Source organism: Pongo pygmaeus, chromosome 10, assembly GCF_028885625.2.
Source record: "Pongo pygmaeus isolate AG05252 chromosome 10, NHGRI_mPonPyg2-v2.0_pri, whole genome shotgun sequence".
Lineage (NCBI taxonomy): Eukaryota > Metazoa > Chordata > Mammalia > Primates > Hominidae > Pongo > Pongo pygmaeus.
The window spans coordinates 20,995,773-21,020,901 of record NC_072383.2 but is presented as its reverse complement, the minus strand read 5'-3'; the positions used below and the strand labels follow the sequence as shown (position 1 = coordinate 21,020,901).

Sequence of the window (25,129 nt, the reverse complement as noted above, 5' to 3'; positions counted from 1 at the left end):
CTCTGGTTTTACTCAACACCCACAAATATTTCTAACGTACTGTATTAACATAGTTTACTGCTAAAATCGTATGAATTTATATCAGAAATATAAAAACATATAGGCATCGAATGACTATAAACATGGTTTGATTCTACGACAGTGGGACCCAAATTTTTCAGTATAGCATGTGACAAAATGTAAAACACGAAAGACTGAGAATCACTGCTCAAGGGCATATATTATGTTAAAAGAAAAACATATTCACGATAGCAAAGACTTGGAACCAACCCAAATGTCCAACAATGATAGACTGGATTAAGAAAATGTGGCACATATACACCATGGAATACTATGCAGCCATAAAAAATGATGAGTTCATGTCCTTTGTAGGGACATGGATGAAATTGGAAATCATCATTCTCAGTAAACTATCACAAGAACAAAAAACCAAACACCGCATATTCTCACTCATAGGTGGGAATTGAACAATGAGAACACATGGACACAGGAAGGGGAACATCACACTTCGGGGACTGTTGTGGGGTGGGGGGAGGGGGGAGGGATAGCATTGGGAGATATACCTAATGCTAGATGACGAGTTGGTGGGTGCAGCGCACCAGCATGGCACATGTATACATATGTAACTTACCTGCACATTGCGCACATGTACCATAAAACCTAAAGTATAATAATAATAATAATAATAATAATAATAAAAGAAAAAAAGAAAAAAAAAAAAAAAAGAAAAACATATAGGCAGAAGAGGAGCAGGCCTTTGACAACACCCTTTGGTAAAGCAGAAGTGATTCTGTGTACTTAATTCTGCAAAAAAAACAAAATACATTTATTCATAGGAAGCCCAGAGTACGAAGAATGGATAAGAATCTTGTGACTTCTATTACGAATAATATGGCATTATTGAATGGTTATATTTATATAATGACAGGTGTTACCACAATAATAATAAATAATATGCTTTACATTGAGTCTTTTTCTCCCAGTGAACAACTTCCTTGGAGCCTGGCACTTCTGAATCTGTCATCACTCTCATGGAAATAGGACACTATCTAATGTGACGAAGTTGCAATTTACTAAGCAGTACTCAGGTGCCTCTGATAATGGTACATGTAGGCTCTGATATGCTCAGAAATTCCTGGAAAATCATTTTGCTTATAGCTTAAAATGTCTTATGTTCTGTCAGATATTCCATTGTGTAATTAAAAGTAAGCACATAGAACCTTTCTGGGAGATGAAATTTCCTAAACCCCAAGCAATAACATTGTAAAATGTTGACTATTTTACCTGATTCCTCTGCTGAAAGATATGAAAGCAACAGTAAATATTACTCCATCAGTTTCTGGGGCCTCTACAAAGGGGCACTTGATAAATCAAAATAGTACTTATTGGATTTGTCTTCATCTCTTGGTATAAGAGCAGCTTCAAAATAATTAAAGAGTGTATAATTTGCAGAGTGGATTTTTTGTTTTTTAAACAAAATTTCTATTTTAGAATGGCTTTTTACAGAAAAGTTTTGAAGACAGCATAGTCTCTCATACTGTGCCCCCACCACTAGCCCCCTTCAGTTTTCCCCGTTATTAACATTTTATATTAGTATAGTACAATTGTTATAACTAATGGACCAATAGCAACGTATTATTACACACAACCAATATTTTACTCAGATATGGTTTTTATAGTCTTTTATTTGTTCCAGGGTCCCACCTCGGATGTTATAATACATTTGGTCTTTATGTCTCCTCAGGTTCCTCCTGACTGACAGTTTTTTCTGACTTTGTTTTTGATGACTTTTACACTTTTAATGCTGGTCATGTATATTCTAGAATATCCCTCAAATGGGTTTGTCGGAATTTTTTTCATAAGATGGAGTTATGGATTTTTGAGAAGACAACCACATAAGCAAACTGGTATTCTAATTACATCATATTATGGGTCTATACTATCAACACCACTTATTGTGACTGTCACCTTGATCATCTGGCTGAGGCAGTGTCTGTAAGGTTTCTCCAATGCAGTCTCTCTTTCTCTTTGCCCATTTCTCTCCTGTACTCTTTGGAAGGAACCACTGTGAGTAGCCCACACTTAAGGAAGGGCGAGTTACACTATACATCTTTAAGGAGGACAATATCCACATAAGCTATTTGGAATTTTATTACATAAGAGACAGCTATTTAGCCCATCTATTTAATTATTTCTGTTAGTACAGGATCGTGAATATTTATTTTATACTTTGGGTTATGATCTAATACATTATTCATTTTGTTTCTTAGGTTGTTTAGCCATTGGGAACTCTTTCAGTTGGCTCCTGTGTCCAATTGACATATCACCATCGTGTGTGTGTGTGTGTGTGTGTGTATTTGAGCACTTTCTAATTTATGGGCACCAAAAGATAATCCAAGCTTTTCTTGTATATTTCTGAACCAGCCCTAGATTAAGCCACTTTTTCACAGATCTCTGGTTCCTTCAATTTGTGAAGGTATTAGAAATCACGATCTCAGTGCTGGGTATGATCCCTGCTGCTGGAGTGTAGCAATGAACACTCCAGTACACAGAACAAGGAAATATATGTGTATATATTAACCCATGGTTTCATATCTATCCACTTGTATCAACAAGAAGCCTTTTTTTAAACTTTGATGCCATCAACCAAACTGAAAATGTTTCCCCCAAACTGGCAACACCTAGTCAAGCAGATCCTATTTTTGACTCAGTGGTGACTTAGTTGTTGCAGTGGAGAAGTGACAGAGTCCTTTTCATCATGTGGCTGCCTGGCTGACTCATGACTGAAGTGGTTTGATAGACTCCACTATGCACTTCATTTTTGGTCACTTCTTCTAGTCTTAACACAGAACATTGCACATGGCAACATTCAATAAGTGTTTTTTTGAGCAAATGAATGAAGGAGAAGACATATAAATAACACGTATGACCTTCTTTCCTCTTCACTCTCAGAGAATGCTTCCCTTCTTAATTTATAGAAGAAACAGAGGACATATTATGGAATCTGCCTCAACTTCAGGCCCTCCTTCCTACAAATCTACCTGTACCATAACTTTCTGCATCTTCTATTTCTACAATGGAAACAGTATTCATCTCTACCCCATGTTGACAGATCCATCTGGGAGTTACACTCCCTTTTCCTGCCTTTTCCAATATATAGTTCCATCAATCCTTTGCCCAATCCATCCTGTGTCTTCAACTTCTCCATCTCAGCCCTCAATTTGTCCACAGCATACACACTCAAGTCCCTCTCTTTTTTCAAATATAGATTTTTATCTCTAAAACTACTTTCTGCTATTTCTTTTTCTGTTTTTCTTCATATTCCAGAATTTTGAACTGCCATCCATTTCTCTACTGTACTATCTGGCTTCTAGCTCTAATTAAATATAGTCAATTTCTACCTAGTTTGCTAATTCTAGTGGATTCTTTATTTTAATTGATCTAATATATTACATACCAACAGAAAAGAATATACATTATTCAATTAAACTGGCTGACAAATTTGTATAGCAATTTAGAAAAAACCTCACAATTTGCTTATTATATGCAACTACCATTTGTATAACTGAATTCCAAAAGTATTAAAGAACTATGTCAAAAATCAGCTAAACGAAAAAATTTACAAGAAAATACTGATAAAATGTGTTGCTATCTAAAGCCCATTTTAGAATTTTTTTAATGAAATAATGTCTACCATAAAATGATTAAAAATTTCCATTTGAAAACTGTATTAATGTATGTCAAGCACATTTGAAATGCTTTATCATATAAATATCATTAATATTTAAAATGTAAATGAGCAGACAATTCATGAGAAAAAATACAAATGGCTAAAAAACATTACATTTTCAGCTTCATAATAAATAAGCTACTTTTTCCACCTATCAAATTTATGAGTAAGTCAAATATATCTCCCAATTCTAGTAAGTATGAATTAAGACCAGCATTATAGTAATGGTTTCTAGACAGTGGTAAAAATATATATGCTTTTCATTTTTTGTTTATTTCCAAGTTTTCTAAGTGGCACTAAAGAGAAGAAAAGACATTTAACATCCGGAAGGAAAACATTAAAATATCCTCTGGTAACAAACTAACTAAAAAAAAACAGGCTACAATAATTTCAGAGCTAGACATTATAAAACAAAAAAGTTGGCAGAGATACCTGCTGGGATTTTTATAGGGCCAAAGATACCCTTTTAAAATAGTTTTCCTACCAACTTATTCATATCTGTTTTTTGTTGAAAAAAAAACTTTAAAAATTAAGGTATAAGAACAAACACTTCTAGGATAAATAGATCTCACTGGACAAAAATAATAGATTGCTTCTGGAAAAGAGGTCTTAATTAGGGCAACAGAAACTAATGTAGGGGTACCCAAAAGACAGAAAGTGAACATTCTCTAAGGGGAAAAATGGGTGGTGCTCTAGAAGCCCAGAACACTAAAGGAAAGGCTTTGTCCAACACCTAAAACTAGACACCTTAAAAGGCCCTTATCCAGAATATCATGCTATGGGTCCTGTTTAAAAGGCAGCAGCCGTGGACACAGCTGTGGTGTTTCCTTCTGTGATCCAAGCCAAGGCCCCACTGGATAGAAGCAGATTAGTATAGCTCTAATGGTGGCAGATTAGATATTTGGCCTGTTTGTTAGACGTAATTGAATCTGCGTTTCTGAGAACAGCTCTTGATGACGCACAATGTCACAAATCCAGCATAAGAAGGGCAGTCTGAGATATGGTAACAGAACACACATGTTGGTGAGGGAAAAATGCTGGCTATATACGAAAAATCCATACATCAACAAATTATAATGAAATTTTGCTCATTTAAAGATACAATTCCTTAACCTGTAAGAATGGCTTCTCCAAGAATAAAACTAATAATCATATGTATGGATTTTTAATGCTTAAAAAAAAAGCACTGAAGAAAAAAATCAAAAACCCAGAAACCCAGATTTTTTTTTTTTTTTTTGGTATCAACTACTTGGTTAATTATTTCAAGTATTTGAGCTCACAAAAAGAATCAGAAAATTGATCATCACAATGAGCTTTTTATGTGGCAGAAATAGGAATCCATCCCAGGTAGTACAATTGCAAAGCTACCACCATATTCTAACCGCTTCATCTAGGCTGCTTTCAAGTTGTTTGCCAAATTTCAAACTGCCTACTTTAAAGGGTATGACGTCTAAATGGATTCCTTTTAAATAAGCAATACTGCATGAAATGAAAGAACTCTAAGAATGCATTTTTTTCTGATCAAATTGCTGTTTACTCAAATCATTCCACAAATATTCATTGAGCAACTATTATGTACCAGACACTGTCCTAGATGATTGGGAAATATCAGGGGACAAAACTGAAAAAAAAAAAAAAAAAAAAAAAAAACCAGCTAACATTGTAGAGCTCAAATTCAAGTGAAAAAAATTAAAAATATATATGAGTAAATTTTAGCATGTGTTAGAAGGTGAGTGCTTTGGAGTATCATAAAGAGGGCTGGTATTATGGGGGGTGGGGTTTCCATTTGAAATGGGAGTCCTGCGGGAGGGATCAGGTATATAGAAGTTGCATTTAATCAAAAACTTGAAGACACAGGCAGAGAGGAAGTGAGCTATGGGGATAACTGGGGAGAAAGTGGTCCAGGCAAAGAAAGCAGCCAGTGCAATGAGAATGTGCCTGGCAAGCACAAAGAACGGTAAGGATAAGTATAGCTGCATTGGAGTAAGTGAGGAGAAAGGTAATGAGAGATGAGGTAATGACAAAGACAAAAGAGCCTAATTGCACAGGCCATGTAGGCAACTGTAAGGTCTAACACGGAAGCCATTGGAGGGTTTTGAGCAGAGGAGTGACATTGACTGACTCAGGTTCTGAAAGGATCACTCAGGCTAATTTATGTTGTGAATACACAGTGAGGAAGGAAAGGTGGAAGCTGAGAGAACTGCTACGAGGTTTCTGTAGTAATCAGGGCTAGGTATGATGCTAGCCTGGCTAGAGTTGTAGCAGCAGAGATGGTGAGAAGTTATCAGATTCTGGATTATTTAGCAAGTTGAACTAATGGTAGATTGGATGTGAGGTATAAGAGAGAAAGGGGAGTCAGAGATGCCTTCAGGATTTCTGACAGAGTAAGCGGAAGGCTGCAGTTGCCATCAGCTGTTAGAAAGGATGGAGCTGATTTGGAGGCAATAATTGAAAGTTCCATTTGGCACATGTGGAGTATGAGATGTCTGTTAGGTATCTAAGTCAAGAAGCCAATTACTGCAATTGGATATATGAGTGTGGAATTCAGAAGAGGGGAAGCTGTCGATATGAACTTCGGAGTTATCAGTCTGCCACTTAATTTCTAGTTAAGAGATCGAGGGATGTAAAGCATTCACTGGTCAATTAACATATGCCATGCACAATGTCATGCACTTTCAAATACCTTGCCCTTTACTTCTTATAACTTCCTTATAAAAACTTCTAGTTTTTACAGACTTGAACTTTCTAGGGACTAATAAATCAAACTGAGAAAGCCTAAGAAACTCCCTGTGGCTAACCAACTTCCTTTATGGTAATGAATTTTAGAAGAGGCAGAACTTGGACTCGTATGCAGGTTTTTCCATTAGCTATATAGTATGGTCTCTCAAAGTCCCAATACAAACAGAAATGTAGCTTACATTCTGGCTTCTGGGATGAGGGGAAAAAAAGAAATCCAAAAAGTGAATGTGGAACTGTGCACAATTACCCCCCATATCGTAATGAATACCCTTTATGTGAATTAAGTTTAAAACTAAATTTAATAACCTTTTATAAAGAATAAAAATATACATGGTCTTTTAAAATTCCAACCAAAATCTTTAAAACATTTCATGGTTTTATTTACTAAATAAGTAGTCTTCTTGAAAAATGACCTGTTTCTCACAAAATACTTTATTTTGATGACAAATGTGAGCTAAATTTTGTACATATATGAAACATTAAGTGATCAATTTCTCTAAAACATAACATAAAAATAATGAATTAACTTGATGCCATATTTTTCAAAAACAAATAGAATTCTCTCTCTTACCAAATACTTTCCTTAAAAGTTTCGTGTTACTTCTCTTATCCATTTTATGTATATTCATAGTTATACAAGATGCACATCTTAGACAATTAACCAGGTAAACATATCACATATCATTTCTGAAGATATGTATGAGCCAAATTATAAAATCATCTATAAAATTATAAATGACTACAAAATATGCCAAGTTTGAGAAAAAATACAATTATAAGATTCTTATTACAAACTAATCTACATGTTATGACAAAAAATTCTTGTGAAATAACCCTTTCGTAAGATGATTAATAAAAATGTTTCATGTACTCATTCATACATTAAATGCCCAACACCACAACCTCTATTCTCTGTTTGTGGGGAACAGATGCAGAAAAAAATTTCAAAATTATACAGACTGTTATATTGGAATGAAATACTGTGTGTATAGTACATATTATAGAAACAACATATAAAATACCTGTTTTTTAAATGTATAGTATAACTTTCAAGGAAACAATTTGAAGTGTTAATTTTCACATGGGTTACAGTTTTATAGGTGAGGTTAACTCAGAGAATAAACACTGATTTAGCATTAACATTTACAAAATAAATTTTTGGAGAACTCATTTGTTCATCCTGCTACATACACACACACATATACACAAACACACACACACACACACACACACACATACCTTCCTTTAGAGTTCCTGTAGCTCCTTGACCCTAATATATATTATTTGGCATATTTCAATACTTATTAAATATTTTCCAAATAAATAGCCCTATCCACTGAAACCCACTATGTTCCCTAGAAACCAGTGAAGTTAGCAGACACTGGAATATGTGTTTTGGGGGCACTAACCAATGGACTTGGTGCCTTATCATCTTACACAACCAGAGTAGCTCCACATATATTTGTTTTGTATATGGCAGCTCCATGCTGCCATATACAAAAATATTTTCTTGCAAAAAGCCTTCTGTGACAAAATAACTTGGAAAACCACTGTCCTGAAGACTTCCTCATTAAAAATATATTTAGAATTATTTAGGTATTAAAGTTTCACATTTATGTAACAGAACTATGGAAAGAATAGTGAGACCGTCAACAGGAACTTGGACTAACACTACCATCCAACAAAGAAACAGGGCATGACAAATCTGCTTTGTCTAATTTACCAGAAAGTTTAACATTTGAGGCAGTACCAGGTATGATTTTATTAAACACTGAGTTCTTTTCAGTAATGTGCAAAGATTCACCATGGCACATGCTTACATTAAAGTAAATAAAACACTTCAGTACAAAAGAGCCCCCTTGAGAAGACCTAAAAATGTACCACATATAGAAAGAGAGCTCTACACTTTATAGAACATTTTTCATTGTGATCTTATTAGTCTAGCAGTTGAATTAGATTGAGTGATCATATGCAATCTATAGATGAGCAAATGAGGTACAGCAACAAAAAAAATGATTCATAAGAGATTGCAAAGTTAGCAGTAGGAGAAAAGGAGACTCCTAGGTCAAGTTCCAAAAAATTGGCCATGTACCACACAGAACCCTGTCATTGTCTAATGACCTAATGCATTATGAATTTACTGTATCAGGATCTCAAGTAATAGGCCATAAATATAGGACTATAGAAAGTAATTGCTGGTTACACATTTGGAATGAAATCTAAACTTAAAAGAATGGAGCACTTCTCTTTGAGCTAAAACCTCAGACAGGTTTGGCCTAAGCACTTGTATTTGCTAAGCAAAAAAGCAATTTCCCTGTATAATTACAAGGAAAAGACCTCTGGTGCTTTCAGCTACTGGCATACACTCAGAGTGGTTGGCAGAAAAACAGCCCCCAAAGATGTCCATGTTCTAAACCCTAGAATTTGTGAATACGTTATCGTACATGGCAAAAGTGACTTTGCAAATGTGACTAAGGACGTTGAGTTAGAGCGATGATCCTGATTTTCTGGGTGGGCCCAATGTTATCATAAGGTACTTATAAGAAGAGGCACGAGGACCAGAGTTAATAGTGAGAGATGTGAAGATGGTAGAAATTATAGTGATGTGATGTGAGAAGGAATCAACTCACCTTTGCCAGCTTTGAAAGTGGAGAAAGAGGGTCGCAAGCCAAGGAACTTGGGCAGCCTCTAGAAGCTGGAAAAGGCAAGGAAACAGATCCCTCTCAGATACTTGAGAAAGGAATGAGACCTTGCCAACACCTTGATTTTAGCCCTGTATGGTCCATGTCAGACTTCTGACCTACAGTTCTGTATAGTCATATAGAATTATAAAATTAATAAATTTGTGGGTTTTAATGCCATTAAAGTTTACAGTAATTTGTAATAGCAGCAATAGATAACTAATACAGTCATCTTAGAAGAATATGATCTCTTTAATAGATGTAGAGATATTTTAAAATTTATTCAAGAAATACTCACTGAAAGTCTAAAATGTATCAAACTCCAGCATTTAGGATTAAAGAAAACTAAGACATGCTCTCTGTGGTCAGGAGTGAATAGTTTTTTCACACATATGAATTGGCTTGTGTGTACCTGTTACATGTAGATACACATGTTTATCTGCACGCAGAATACCAACAGAGTAACAGGAGAAGGAAAAGGAAAATAAAGGAAAAAGATTTTAGAAATCATTAAACTAACGGTACAAATGAGGAAACTATAATCCAGTCTGGCATTCATAAAGTTTAACATCCACCTTCCCAGATCTAAGTAGTACTACTTTTGCTGAATTAACAAAGTGAACGCAACATGAAGTCCTTCTTAGATTCTGATATGAACAATCCCTAAATTTAGATTATGAATTAATCAGCCCTAGATGATTCTGAAGACAGTCAGTTGTCATGGTATTTTCTTTTTCAACAAAAAATTTTAAGCTAAGGAATTGATTCATATCTTCTAATTGTAACAGTAAATTACAGATTCTATCACATTTGAAAGCTACAATTTAATGATGACACATTAAAGGTGGTTTATAAATTCTAGAGTGGTTTATAAATTCTAAAGAATATGAAAAATGATGTATATTTTAAAATTAGAACCTAAAATAAGCAAAACTATCAAACACAGAAATGTATTGAAATAAGGTAGTTATGATGTAATAACATGCATCTGGACAACTTTTTTTAAATAATATTATTAAATCTCACTCTAGTCTCAAAAAATAGAAATTCAAATTAGATCACTCTATATAATAGAGAATGATCAATATGCATCTATATAATTTATATGTCTAGGACATTACCCATGTCTTCTCCTGAATGGTTTCTGACTGATGGAATTTTTCTATTGTGGATAGAAAATCAATGAGGAGGAGAAAAAAGCATTTTATCTTGAGTTTTTTTTTCCACAGAGTTTCAACCTCTGTAGCTGAATTTGCATCCTGCTTATATCGAAAATCTATTACAGATAAAAGTATAGTCTTTCTGTGGAATACCTGTTAAAGTCCAGGCATCAGAAACACTAGATTGATGAGTATTTAATAGTAATTGGTATTATAAACTAGTACAGAAACCAAATTCCATATCAGTATTATCTAGTATTCTAAACTAGCATATCAACCTCATAAACTTCATATATCATCTGTGGTGAACCAAGGAGTTCTAAATACATTAAGTTTGGGAAAAAATACTATAGAAAATAATGGATTAAATGCCTATATAATCTATATGATAAGGACTGAATGGTCATGATGATAATGACAATGACAGCTATAACAGTTTTCCTTGTGCCAGGCTCTGTGATACATGATCTCATTTGGGCTTCACAATAATCCAATAAGATATGCATCATCTCCATTTATAGTTGAAGAAAATGACTTAGAAAGATTAAATATCTTTCACAAAGGGACACAGCTAGTAAGTAGTACAGCTAGGATTCAAACTCTGGCCAAAGTTATGTCTGTCCAGCTCCCAAACACCACTTCTTAACCATCTTCTATTGGCAGGAGTGAATGTCCGGAAGTGTCCCTAAGCACTGAACTGTGATTCTGGTATTTATTTCCTCAATCCATGGTACAGAATATTGAGGAATTCAGTTAACCATTAGTTTCCTTTATACATAGTCTTAGTTTCCTTGATATAAACTGGAAAGGTTTGATTGGATGATGTTAAAAGTTCTTTTTACCTCTATAGTCATTCACTTTTTCAGTCATGTATCCCATAGACAAATACACATGCATTCTATTTGCTAGACCTGGGCTAGGTGAACCAAGTAGGGAAAGTCCCTGACCTGATCTCACTCTAGTAAGGAAGACAGACTACAGACAAACATTTTTTGGGGGAACTACTTCAGGAAAGGTATTTCTGGCAATGGACATTTGAATTATGACTAAATAAAATGACATATTAAGTCATAGGCATATACACTAGCAGAAGAGTTTTCTAGGTAGCGGGGATTCAGTCCAATGGTTCCTTTAAAGTCTAACCATACTGGCCATCCTTCTGACTAAATATATTTTTCTGTATGATTGTGAGACTCATACCTTAAGTGATACATTTTAGATAATAAAAAGAAGCTGGAAGTGATCAGTAGCATTCAGCTGAACCTTACTCTTTCCTAGATCTGCTAATCTATAAACTGAAAATCTACCATTTGGGAATGGAGTCAGTCACGTGATTCAATAGGAAGTACCTAACTGATACAGTAATTCATACAAAATACATCTAAGGTATTAGCCTCATCTATAGCCTCCCAAAATATATTTGATGATTATCTTTTGGATTAATATCACTCTGTGAAGTAGCATTTGTAAATTAGTGAACAATTATTCGTATTCCCCAGTGCTTCAAAGTTCATTCATACAAATTGGAAAGCTTAACAAATACAGTTTATAAAAATCAGAATGAGTCTATGTATATTAAATATCCTATCAGGATGCACTGCATAAAGTGGGGTGTTATTTAGCATAAGACTGGAATAACGACAGCTTAATGTGCTAAATTGATACATCAAAAGCATAATGCAATCATTTCTATTATCGATATGTTCTCAAAATCTAGAATCCTTTGTCAATTTTATTACTACAGCATCAAACTGACTTGAATTTTGCAAAATAGTCTGGAATGATCACTTAAATATTTACAATCACTACAAAATAGCTTCATTTTTTATAAGTACTCATCAAATGAACAAAAAGTAACTCTTTTGGTATGATCTGGTAGGCAAATAAGCAAACAAAATTTAACTACCTCACTCTATGAATAATTTCACATCACGTCTATTGAAGTAAACAGAAAGTTTTACTCCTTGTAAATAACCAAAAAGTTGGCACAAACAAGGTTGTCGAATAATTTTATTTCTATTTAGAGTAGTAATATTGCATATAACCAGTTTAAATGCTCAATCATGTATACTTCCACTATTTTAGTTTTACATACAATGTGTTCACTTAGCAGTTTTCAGGCAATAAAAAAAATCTGACTTGATGCTGAGGTTATATGGATTACAGTGCTGTAGAGACTTATGTTTACATAGATGAAGAAAATACTTCCTTTGACTTAACAAATATTTTCTCTTTTCTGATTTAATTATTTTAGATGTTTCATTAGCCCAAAGAGAAAAGTAGTACAACTCTTTGTTCACAGAATTGAGGGAACCTAGTATTAAGAGAAAAAAATTGTATGCTTGAACCATTAACATGTTATTTTCTTGTTTAGCTGTAATATTTATAAATTCTCTACAGTGAAAGAATAAAAGCCTTTGCCAGCTGCAGGGGCTCACGCCTCTAATTCTAGCACTTTGGGAGGCTGAGGTGGGCAGATTGCTTGAGCTCAGTTCACGGCCAGCCTGGGCAACACGATGACACCCCATCTCTACTAAAAATACAAAAATTAGCTGGGCATAGTAGCGCACACCTGTAGTTCCAGCTACTTGAGGGGCTGAGTCAGGAGAATTGCTTGAACCCGGGAGGTCAAGGCTGCAGTGAGCTGAGATGGCACCACTGCACTCCAGCCTGGGCAACAGAGCAAGACCTTGTCTCAAAAAAAAAAAAAAAAAAGAAAGAAAGAAAGAAAGAATGAATGAAAGCCACTTACACATCAATCAATTTTTTTTTTAAATTAGAGAAGTCCTGCAGCAAGATACAAATATACATATTTTTAAAACAACTTGAGGAACATATTTGATTAAACTACTACTTTGTAGATTTCTGCTAGGCAACTTCGCTGAAGAATGACCCAAATAACAAACATAGAAAAAAAAATCCTGAAGAAAGAAAAGAAAAAATTTTAAAGGATATCACACGGAAGAAAATATTTGAAGTCTAAATAAAAAATGATTAGAGAACTAAGTTTAGATTTATGAACTGTTTTTCAGTAATATAGGTAAGTATTCTCTTCAGAGTATAAAGATAATCATCTTTTTCTTTTTAACAAGGTATACAAAATGCTATTTGAGCATCAAAATATATTGCCATCAGTTAAAAATAATAGACAATAATATTCCAAGTAAGATAAAATGCACTAAATTCGAATTAGAATATTTTGCTCGTGATGTATTCTACTTCATCATATCTAATATGGTATCTGAGTTCTCTTTTCAAGAACACCCTTGACTTACAGGAAAACTCTTAAATGTCTCCCTATACATTGACTTGGATCCGATTTTGATTTAAATATTCTCATAATACATAATAACTAATAAGGTTGAGTAAGAGAATTTTTGTGAATTTCATCAGAGTGAAAAGAAACTCTGGAAACCTAGACGGGAGGCAGAGACGCTTGCTTCTTCAGCAGTGAAGGAGATACGGTGTAGTATGCTGGTTAAGGGCCCAAGCTTGTGTTTTAAGGTAGGCTTTGCTGGTGCCCTCAGCAAGTCATTTAATCTTGTTAAACTCAGCTCTTATCAGTAAAATTAGAATAATAGTAGGAAACAGGTGGGGTTGTGAGGATTAACAAGTGTATAGGTAAAACGCTCCACATATATTTGACCTTCCTTACCACTCAGAATGTGTTGCATGCTGTTAATTATAATAAAGGAACTAGTAATACGAGCTGAGAAAATATATGCAGGTTATATACATTGGCCAAACTAATTGAACCATACATTTAAGATTTGTGTATTAGTGCATACAAATTGTACTTCAATAAAGTAACAAGAAAATTGAATATATGTAAAGGTAGCAGAATGGGGGTGGAGAGAAAGAAGAAATGTACACTACTTGGATCACATTATTACTGGATCTTATTAACCTGAACAAGGTTAATAAGAATGGTTTGTTTGAAATGTTTGTTTTTGCACTATTAGTCTAATTATATGAATACTAACAGTTGACCGTTAAATATACTTTATATCATAAAAATCAATTTGTTAATTTCATTTTTGTTATTATAAATTCTAAAACAGATACAAGGAACAACCTCGGGCACAATCCACAGTCAAATTGTAATTGGCATCCTTGTGAAAGTCCCTCTATTCACTACACATCTCTAACCATTTTGTAAGTGTCCATGGAAATGATATACAAAGATGACTAAAGATTAATAATTTCAAACAAGTCCACAGTAGCCAATGAGACACTACTGCACATTAGGCACAACGTTAAGCATTTTACAAGTATTTCCTCTTATCGTCTTCCCAACAATTCTACAGGAGTATGGTCTTCAATCTGCCATATAAATGTGAAACTGTAGAACCGTTAGACTAAGTAAACTGTCCAAGGTCACAGGGTTGCTGATGTCAGAGCACACAACAGGACCCATCTCAGACTCCACAGGCTATAATTTTTTAATCCTTACTTTCCACAGCCCCAAAAGTGCAAAAACAAACACATGCATGTGCCAATTTTCTACCAAAAACTATAACATACAGATGATCATTGGTCCTTCTCTTTCATGACAACTTGAGGCATCAATCACTTTACATTCTTGCCTTTACTGCTCTTCCTTTTTGCATCCATACTGAAGCAGAGGGGCAGAGGAAGAAGGAAGGAAAGAAAACAAGGAAAGAGAAAAAGAAAAACAGGAAAAGAAACATTTCCATCATTATACTCTATCTGTGAAAAAATGTTCAATTTTATAGGTTCTACCAGTAAGAGATAGGTTCTACCTGTAAGACAAAGCTTGAAGAAGTCAAGTAAACACCTTTTTAAAAAACTTATGTTGAAATAATCTGAGATACAGAAAAGAGTTACGGAATACAGTCATCTCTTGATATCCATGGCAGATTGGTTCCAGGACCTTGTAGATACCAAAATCCAGGGATGCTCAAGTACCTGATATAAAATGGTATAGTATTTGCATATAACCTATGCACATTCTCCCGTTCACTTTAAATCATCTCTAGATAACTTACAATACCTAATTCAATGTAAATGCTATGTAAATAGTTGGTATAGTCTGCTGTCTAGGGAATAATGATTTTTTTTTAAATCTGTACATGTTGAGTTCAGACACAATCACTCACTTTTTTTCTTGAATATGTTTTCCATCTGAGGTTGGTTGAATCCATGGATGTAGAATCCAGGGATACAGAAGGCTGACTATATAGGGTTCCTAATTTTCCTTCAATCAGGGGGTGCGGCTTATATTTTAATCTGCAAGCTCCACAATGCCCACCAATCTATGAGACTCGGGATTTTATATTATTTAACATTAGGGTAAATTTTCCTTTAACAATATAGGTATAGTTACCAGTCTACATAACAGACATTATAGTGGAAAATGCTTGATATGGATAAATGGAAAAATGGTAGGATATAGTTTGATAATTTTTCTAACCAGTACTCCTTTTAGCCTACCGTATAACACTACTAAATCTTTTCTGCTACAACACATGTTTCTGCATAGTTAATTAGCTCATACGCAATTGGTAAACAGTGGGATAGCAAAAGATATATTGACCTACATGATTTCCTCCCCACTCCCTGCCAGCTGGTTAATGTTTAGTCACCAAGTCACAGCAGCAGAACATAAAGTATACTAACACAATTGAACAGAACAGGGCAAAGAGTAATACACAGAGTAATCCATAAACCCCATTTACCTGCACAGTATTCTTCTTTGTTCTGTTTGATCAATGAGTCTCTAATTGGAAATAACCAATATTTGTTTTTCTGATTTTGATGCATTTTGCATTTGTCACCCTCTCAACTCTTCTTTCCATCTCTTTTGAATAATCCACCTTCATCTTTTCTTTTTCTTTGATTAGGTTTATATTGAATATATCAGTTATTTATTTATTTATTTGTACTAACATATCTTTCTAATGCCACTAATATTTTGGATAGAATTGTTATTTTTTTCTCATGGTCCTGTTTTTTTTTTACGGCACAATTTGCAGAACCTATGTTTTTTAAAAACTTATATATCACATTATAGCAGAAACACCTGCCCAAGACTTTATCTTGTTAACATTAAAATAGAGGAGACTCTTAGAATATAGCCCTCCATTCAGTTAAGAGATTATAAAGAACTCACTACATTTCAAATCATCAGTTTATATATAATTTATTATAATTTAAATATGAGTTCATATAACAATTGTAATAAATTATTAAATTACTGTTATATACATTTTTCAATTGAGATAAGTTATGTTTCTGGGATTGACAACTAAAAAGTACTTAATCAGTTGTATCAGAATCACATTAAGTTGTTTTTGGTTTAAATCTTAAGAGAATGTTTCCTAAATAATTGCATCCTCTTTAGGGCGCAACTACTTACAATTTTCATTAAAGCAACTTGATTGGCTTTTTGAGAAGAGGACCTAATAATATAGCTTCCATTATAGAATAAGCGCCCACTTCATCACGTAACATAAACACCCAAGATAACACTGAAACTTTCAGATACTACAGCAAGTGGAATTCAAGTACAAGGCTTCCTCATGGAACTTCTCTTATGTTTCCTGAGTTCATCTCCCTGCTGAGAGCATCATTAGTAAGATAAATTACTCTTCTGGAATCTGTTCAACTTTCTCTGTCACTTTCATATAGTATATATTTATTTGTCCTATATTTTAAAAAATCCTGCAGCCATGGTTAAAGACTTTTCTCTTTGAGCACAAAGCCCATGTTCATGAGAGATAGAAGCTAAAGTTCAGTACCAACACCTTTTCTATCCAACATAGCAAAGCAAAGCAAAATCTAAAAAAGTATACTTCTTAAACCCTGAAGTCGGGCACTTAATTTTGGATGAATTCCAACAACTAAACATGGAGAGCTCATTGATAAGAGCCAAAATAAATTCTTAGTATGTATCCCAAAAGAATTTGGCCCATGAGGTAGCAGAGAGAGAATCCGGGGTGTTGTGGGGTGGCGGTGGGGGGTGGGATGTGGAGTACCCAGGTCCATGAGAACATCAGGAATCAGAGCTGTCACATCAGATCTGAGAATTGTGTTGGTTTGATTGTGGAGGTAGTTCTATTACAGTGACCTGAGGTAGTTCTATTACAGTGACCTGAAGTCCTCTTGAACAAGTTCTAAGGAGCATAATGGTAACTAGCCAACCACGTTTTCATCTGTGTAAGGGGGCTTGTCCACTTATACCACAATGGCAAAGGATGGCTCTGGCCTTTCAATAATAGCAGGTTTTTGAGCTTATCAGTTCATCATTTCATTTATGCATCCACACATCAAACACATGGAGTACTTAATTGGTATCAGGCACTCATCTATCTCTTTCCTCCTTACTGATAAGACGGACAGTGTGGCCAGAACAGCACATGATTTCTTGAGTAAGTAGCACAGAATCAGTTCCCATTTCTCCCTATTTCTCACAGTATTCTGTAACCTTTGCTTATTTGTACTGGCATTCAGAGTACCAAAGAGGGGGAAATGTGAATCAAATTCAGTATTATTATAGTCTGATGACAATGAGAATAAAAATTAAATGATTTATTTTAACATGTAGAATTCCTTTAGTGCAATAACAGAAATTCAACAAACTCTCTCTTTTTGATGAACAGTTAAATGTTGTCCATTTAGTTTCTTATCAAAGAAATCCAATTAAAAAGTTACCAGGCACTCTCCTACATTGCTAGTGGGAGTGTAAATTGGTACAACCTTCTTAAAAAGCAATCTGGCAACATATACAGAAAGCTTAAAAGTATTCCTACCATTTGGCCTAAAAATTCCACTTCTAGGAATATTCTGTAAAGAGATGTTCTGCAACTTGAAGTGTTTTATACAAAGCTTTTTATGTCATTATTAATTGTAGTAGGGAAAAGTCGAAAACAACACAAATGTCTAACAAGAGAGAATGTTATGTAATAGCCATAGAAAAAAATTGGCACATGACCATTAAAAATGTTTTTGAAAACTTAATACAGAAAAAAAATGCCTGTGAAACAGACAAGTTTAAAAGGAATATTCAAAATTAAGTACATTGTTCTATGTAAAATATATAAAATGATGAAGACACATAAAACATTAACTAGTTATCTTAGGTTAATTAGATTATAGTTGTTTCTTTGCATGATTCTACCTTTCAAAACACTGAGCCTGTGGTCACAAATTAAAGAAATCCAAAATCTGTTATAATGAAAGCATTTTAAATATTTGGCTGTTATGCTAAGTGCCAGCAATAAAGGTTCATGCCAAAGCCTAGACAACTAGATGAACAGAACATGTATTAGTGACCACAAGAAGAATGGTCAAGAAAACAGGAGAGGAAAGAAGAGGATAGCAGAATTCCAAGCAGGCATTGATTGAATACATTTCAAACAGGCAGACTTAGGGCAAAGGAGAGTATATAAAAATTCATGCAACATTCTCTTGTCCACTGTCCGTATGGAAGAATTCTCAAATTGAATGATTTTAGACAGACATTATGTTTAAATAAATAAATAACGATGCAGAATCAGTTTCTTTACATGAATCACATTTGTGCTAAGTAACTTATCTGATGAAATACAGTTGTACTGAATTTAGGACAGATTGCCATCAATGCCATCAAAACACAGGGCTTCTATTTATGTATTTTTTTTTTTTTTTGCAGAATTGTTTAAAATGTTATTTTCTCCAATTCTCTTCAATTACCTTTAGCAAACAGTGAATGGAAATCTTTTCCTTAAGCCTAAATTCTCTACTACAGGGCAAAATAGTCCTAAATATTTCAGTGCAGAATGACATGTATTACTTTCCACTCCAATTCTGCCCAGAAGTAGGAAAGCAGTAAATAAATGTCACCTTTTTTCACACTTGGTCAACTTGAACTGATAACATTTATTCCATAGGAAAGGGAAGTCATAATTTATCACGTAAGGAGAAAAAAGTTTGAGGACAAAACTACACACACACACACACACACACACACACACACACACACACACACAGACACACACACACATAACACTCACAAGATACATTATTCCATTAAGAAATGTACCTACACACAGCATGAGCTTCAAGTCACTCACCTATGTTTCTCTGACCACATTACAATAAAGTCAAACACTGAAAATATTTGGCCCTGAATTTGATTACACAGTTATCAATATTTTCATAAACAATATGAAACCTAAGTGCAGGGTATATGGTGGTAAAAAGAAAATATTTTAAAAGCTGTTCTTCAATAAAGTTAAAGGTCATGTAAAAACTCTATAAACTTTTTCTCTATAAAATTGAATTGAGTTAGGACCAAGAAAAATAAAAGGCTTCAGTCACTTGAATATTTGTACTAATGTCACTCATTTACATTCCTTCTCATCAGAGAGCGGCCTGAAGACAACTTAATCTAGATGACTCAAAATACACAAAACTCACTTGCTTCACTTGAATCCAAAATTAGAGGTTAGAAGTTCAAATGTTACTACAGCATTGTGCATAATGGTAAAATACTGAAAGTAGTCTGAATCCCCTTGTAAACAGAAAGATTTAAATGTATTCTGGTATATCCATACATTGGAATACTCTGAAGCCATTGAAAAGTAGTTTGTGGCCGGGCGCGGTGGCTCACGCCTGTAATCCCAGCACTTTTGGAGGCCGAGGCAGGCGGATCACCTGAGGTCAGGAGTTTGAGACCAGACTGACCAACATGGAGAAACCCCGTCTCTACTAAAAATATAAAATTAGCTGGGCTTGGTGGCGCATGCCTGTAGTCCCAGCTACTTGGTAGGCTGAGGCAGGAGAATTGCTTGAACCCGGGAGTCGGAGGTTGCGGTGAGCTTAGATTGCGCCATTGCACTGCAGCCTAGGCAACAAGAGCAAAACACCACCTCAAAAAAAAAAAAAAAAGAAAAGGAAAGAAAAGTAGTTTGTGAATGGGTGTGAGTGTGAATGTGTCGAGAGAGAGGGAGAAGTGAGGCACATCTGTGTGTGTTTGTGTGTCTGTATATGTACATATAGTCATCCCTTGGTATCTGAGGGGAATTTGCTCTAGGAACTTCATAGATAAATAGCATAGTATGTGCACATAACCTATACACATCCTTTCATATACTTTAAATCATCTCCTGATTACTTAAAATACATAATATAATGTAAATGCTATGTAAGTTGTATTTTTATTTATATTATTTTATTGTTGTACTGTTATTTTTTCTAATATTTTCTATTCACAATTGGTTGAATCCACAAAGGCAGAACACACAGATACAGAGGGCTGACTGTCTATATATGTATATGTACATATACAGACAGAGAAGGAGGTGATCAAGATACACTGCTAAGTAAAAATCAGAAACAGCTAAAAGCTGCATCTAAAATTAATTCATAATTCATAATTCATAAATGAATTAATCTATAAAGTGTTAATGATACTATTAACAATATTTGCTGACCAATTTCTATACAGGTGGTACACACCTACACATTTCATACACATTAACTTATTTAACTCTCATAATAACCCTATATTATTGGTTCTATCATTCTCCTGTTTAAATCAATAAGGAAAATAAAGCACAGAGTTACTAGGAAACAAAGTGCCTTACTAGCAAACACAGCTAGTAAGTGTTTTTGCTTTTTGCTTGTAAGTCTTTATTCCCGCCACCACCACCCCACCCTTACTCATCTCCTCCCTTTTCCTCTACCCTAAAGAGGCTGATTTTACAAATTACAACACCTGGAATCTGGAGTCCATGGATCTTGTTAGGATTCAGTCCATGAGAGTAACCATCAGTGAGTGTAGAATAAAAGAAAAGAGGTTGAGGTGAGTATTTATAATCACCCCTCGCTGCCCTGCCCCCACCTGCTCAATGCAGCAAGGTAATCCAATAGTGGCTGCATTTCTCTCCCCACAGCCACAGCTCCTGTTCAGTAGCCCCTTTCCCACAGGTACTGCTCTCACTGGGTCTCAGTTACACCTCCCTCTCCTGGTGCCTTTGGTCCTAGTGATAACAACTCTCACTTTTTGGGCACCCAGATTGCCTCATCATTCCTTGTTGCTTTTCTTAATACTTCTATAACTAGGTACTTCTTCAAAGTCTTCAATGACCCCTGAGTCATCTATTTCCTGCCCAGACTGTGACTCATACAATAGCAGACAGGATTCGAACCCAGACACTGTGGCTCCAGAGGCTGTGCTGTGCTTCTACTCACCCTGCAATACTTCCTGCCTCCCCACTATGCTGGTCTATGTGTCATTTTAGTATTGAAAGGCTACTATGCTTGCTGCAGTGGCTCACACTTGTAATCTCAGCACTTTGTGAGGCCGAGGTGGAGGAGGATCACTTGAGGTAAGGAGTTCGAAACCAGCCTGGACAACGTGGTAAAACCCCATCTCTACTAAAAACACAAGAATTGGCTGGACGTGGTGATGCACACGTGTAATCCCAGCTACTCAGGAGGCTGAGGCACAAGAACAACTTCAACGTGGGAGATGGAGGTTGCAGTGAGCTGAGATCACACCATTACACTCCAGCCTGGGCAACATAGGGAGACTCTGCCTCCAAAAAAAAAAAAAAAAAAAAAAAAAGACAGGGAGACTGTACTAAATTATCGTCAGGAATTTTATCTGGGAAGTAAGATTACAACAGGAAATTTAAATCTGTATATTTTATAGTTCTACAATATTTGAATTTTATTATTTCTCAAACAAAAATGCAGTAACATTGGACACTACTTACTACTACTAACTACTACTGTAAAGAGATTTGATTATACCTATAGAGTAACCTAGACAGTCCACTTTGTAGTTAAATATTACTTGACAATCTTAACTACAAGGTCTTTCCATAAAGTATGAATAATTATTCTCTAACACAGAGGTCTAGAATGGGACACCTGAGGTCAAAATTCCCACTAGTGACCAAACTGGCCAAGACTGGTGGGATCCAAGATGGCAGCTTTCTTGACCTCTGAAGAAACTCTAACTTCATTATAATCTAATTTTCATGCTAAATGATACACCTCGCAGCACCATGACAGTTGACAATCACCATGTCAACAACCCCTTGAAACAACAAAAGGTGGGGGAAGGAAGGCAGCACTCTGGTTTTGAGTTCTCTGCCCATTCCCAGAAAAAAACACGAATGTTCCTCCCCTTATTTTTAATGCCCAACCCTTTCATTAGAGATGCCTGTTGCTGTGACTGCCCAGCTCTCTTGAGCTTCTCAATCCCATGCCATCGAATAAAGCGTGCACTGCTAGATGTTCACTTTCGGTTTTGGTATTGGTTTTGTGGCACTGAATCGGCAAAGATGGCATTGTGATGGGAAATTGCTTTGTCAGTAACATATTGATATTCTTGGACTGAAAAGAAAAATTCTTGAATAGAAAAGTATTAAAGGATTTTTTTGAGTCAGGCTCACTCTGTTTCCCAGGCTAGATTACAGTGGGCCTCAAACTCCTGGGCTCAAGTGATCCTCCTGCCTCAGCCTCCTGAGTAGCTAGGACTGCAGGCACATACCACCATATCTGGCTAATTTTTATGTGGTACAAACGGGATCTCACTATGTTGCCCAGACTGGTCTCAAACTCCCCGGCCTCAAGTGATCCCAGGCCTCCCAAATAACCGAAATCACAGGTATGAGCCACCACCCCTGGATTAAAGGATCATTAAATTATTGTTTCTTCTGTTCTGATAATGTACCAAAGAGCTATTAGGATCTAGCTCTTCTAATGGGACAAGAACCAACAGAAAGAAATGTTTAATATTACACGTTTAATGTTTAAACAACAGATTTTAACCACCACAGAATTTTATGGTCTTCTTTGGGACATTACTGATGTTCAATACAGTAAATTTGCTTTGAATTTCATCAAATCTCTAAACTCTATGAGGTATATTTCATAAGCGACTGGAGTCTAAGTTGCACCTCAGCCTCATGATGGCTGCTAACCTAACCTCAACTCTTGCTCTGCTCAGCCACTGTGCTGAGAAGCGTTATATTCTCCTTTCCATGCAGCAAACACAACATGCTCATGTAACTTCTCCAATATTACAAGTTTCCTCCAGAAATGGCCTTGAGCAAGAAAAAGGAATTCAATATGAACAATTTTGCCTCATCACTAGACACTTTGGTCCTTTCCAAAAGGACACTATGTGTCCTTTCCAAATATTCAGGGATCACTGTTGTAATTTTCCTTCCAGGTAAAGGAAATTTCAGTCTCCATTTTTAAATGGCAACCAAGAACTAATAAGAGATATGTATTCCTGACACTACATGGCTCAAGCAATGTTTTATATTAGTACCTAACACTAAATTAACCAAATTCATTCAGGGGAAAGAATCATACAAGCTCAATCTTTCTTCTTCAGTTCTTTCAATCTTTCACCTCCTCTCAATGTGAAATGTTAAACCCATCAATTATATATGTGGTATTTCCTAAAAGATGAATCTAGCTTACCAGAAAAAAATATAAACCCAGAATTCCCTCATCTCTAGGTATAGAAAGCCTCCAGATGTCACTCAAATCCAACTCTCTTACCAAGGATTTACTAATGAATGACTGCCAGCAGTGAATACACTCTGGCCCCAAATCCTTCTGCCTCTAAGACGCCAAGACCTCCACAGCCCTGTGTTTCCTGAGCAAACATGTGGGAAAAATTCAGGTCATTCATTATTGGAGCATAAATGTTAACAATCAATGTCTCCCAGCCATAGCTGTTATCCTGACCTAAGACCCATCTGTCATCAACATCTAAATCAGTGAACATTATTTTCTGACTTAATTTTGCTGAATAAAGCCATTTCGTCTGTAGGTGAGGCAAAAAAGGGGATTAACTATAAATTTTCAGTAAATGATATATCTTACGATCACATATGTAAAACATTTCAGTTAGGCATTAATATATCTAAGCACAAATTATTTCCCTTCCTCTGTAGAGACTGATAGCCATGTACTGATTTTTCTTCCTTTCATATATAGAATATACATAGGACAAACCAAATAGTTATTTTATCTCATTTTCATGGCTACAATAGTTTACTGAGACCCAAAACAATGTTTTTTAAATCAAAATGGTAATAAGACTCTGGCATAAGGAAGGCTGTCATTTTTCACACCCACCTCAAGGCTTGCTTCTGCTGTCAGGGGCTGCGTGACAGGCTTACTGGCTATAATGCTCCGACTTTGTAAATCACAGCTAGACTCAGTCTTCAGTAGGCATTTTCTGTATTAATCTCTAGAGACAACAAAATGAATGCATCCGTTCTCTTGTCCGTGCACGCAAATGAAAATCAAATACAAAGTCCTTAATGAAGGAAAGAAATGACTAAAAGAAAATAACTGCAAGTAAAAATCTATACTTAACTGTAAACTGAAGACATTTACATAGCCCTATTCAGATTCAGGGTGTGTTACTGATTTTGGAGTACGGTATTTGGAAATCTCTTTGATGATTCTCAAACAACTGATCTATTCCAGAAGAATTATTTGTTGATTGCTGAAGAATTATTAGTGAAAAATACTTACTAAAATATAAAATAGCGCTTTGAACCTGGATACTTCTGGCATAATGATGTGATTAGGGGAACTGCTTCTTTTTTTTTTTTTTTTTTTGAGACAGGGACTCACTCTTGCCCAGACTGCAGTATAGTGGTGCAATTACAGCTCACAGCAGCCTCAACCTCCCAGCCTCAAGCAATCCCTCTATTCAGCCTCTCAAGTAGCTGGGACTACAGGTACACGCGGTGGCTTTGTACCTATAGTATACTCGAGAGGCTGAGGTAATTATTTGTTGTTATTTTGTTGTTGTTGTTGTAAAGATGTCTCACTGT

The 25,129-nt window shown here is 35.3% G+C and overlaps 1 protein-coding gene across 3 annotated transcripts in view; it reads right to left on the bottom strand.

The window, feature by feature from the left end:
• The window catches only part of PDE3A (phosphodiesterase 3A), a 306,681-nt gene that overhangs the window by 161,115 nt on the left and 120,437 nt on the right, over positions 1-25,129 (bottom strand). The gene's annotated exons all lie outside the window — the stretch shown is intronic.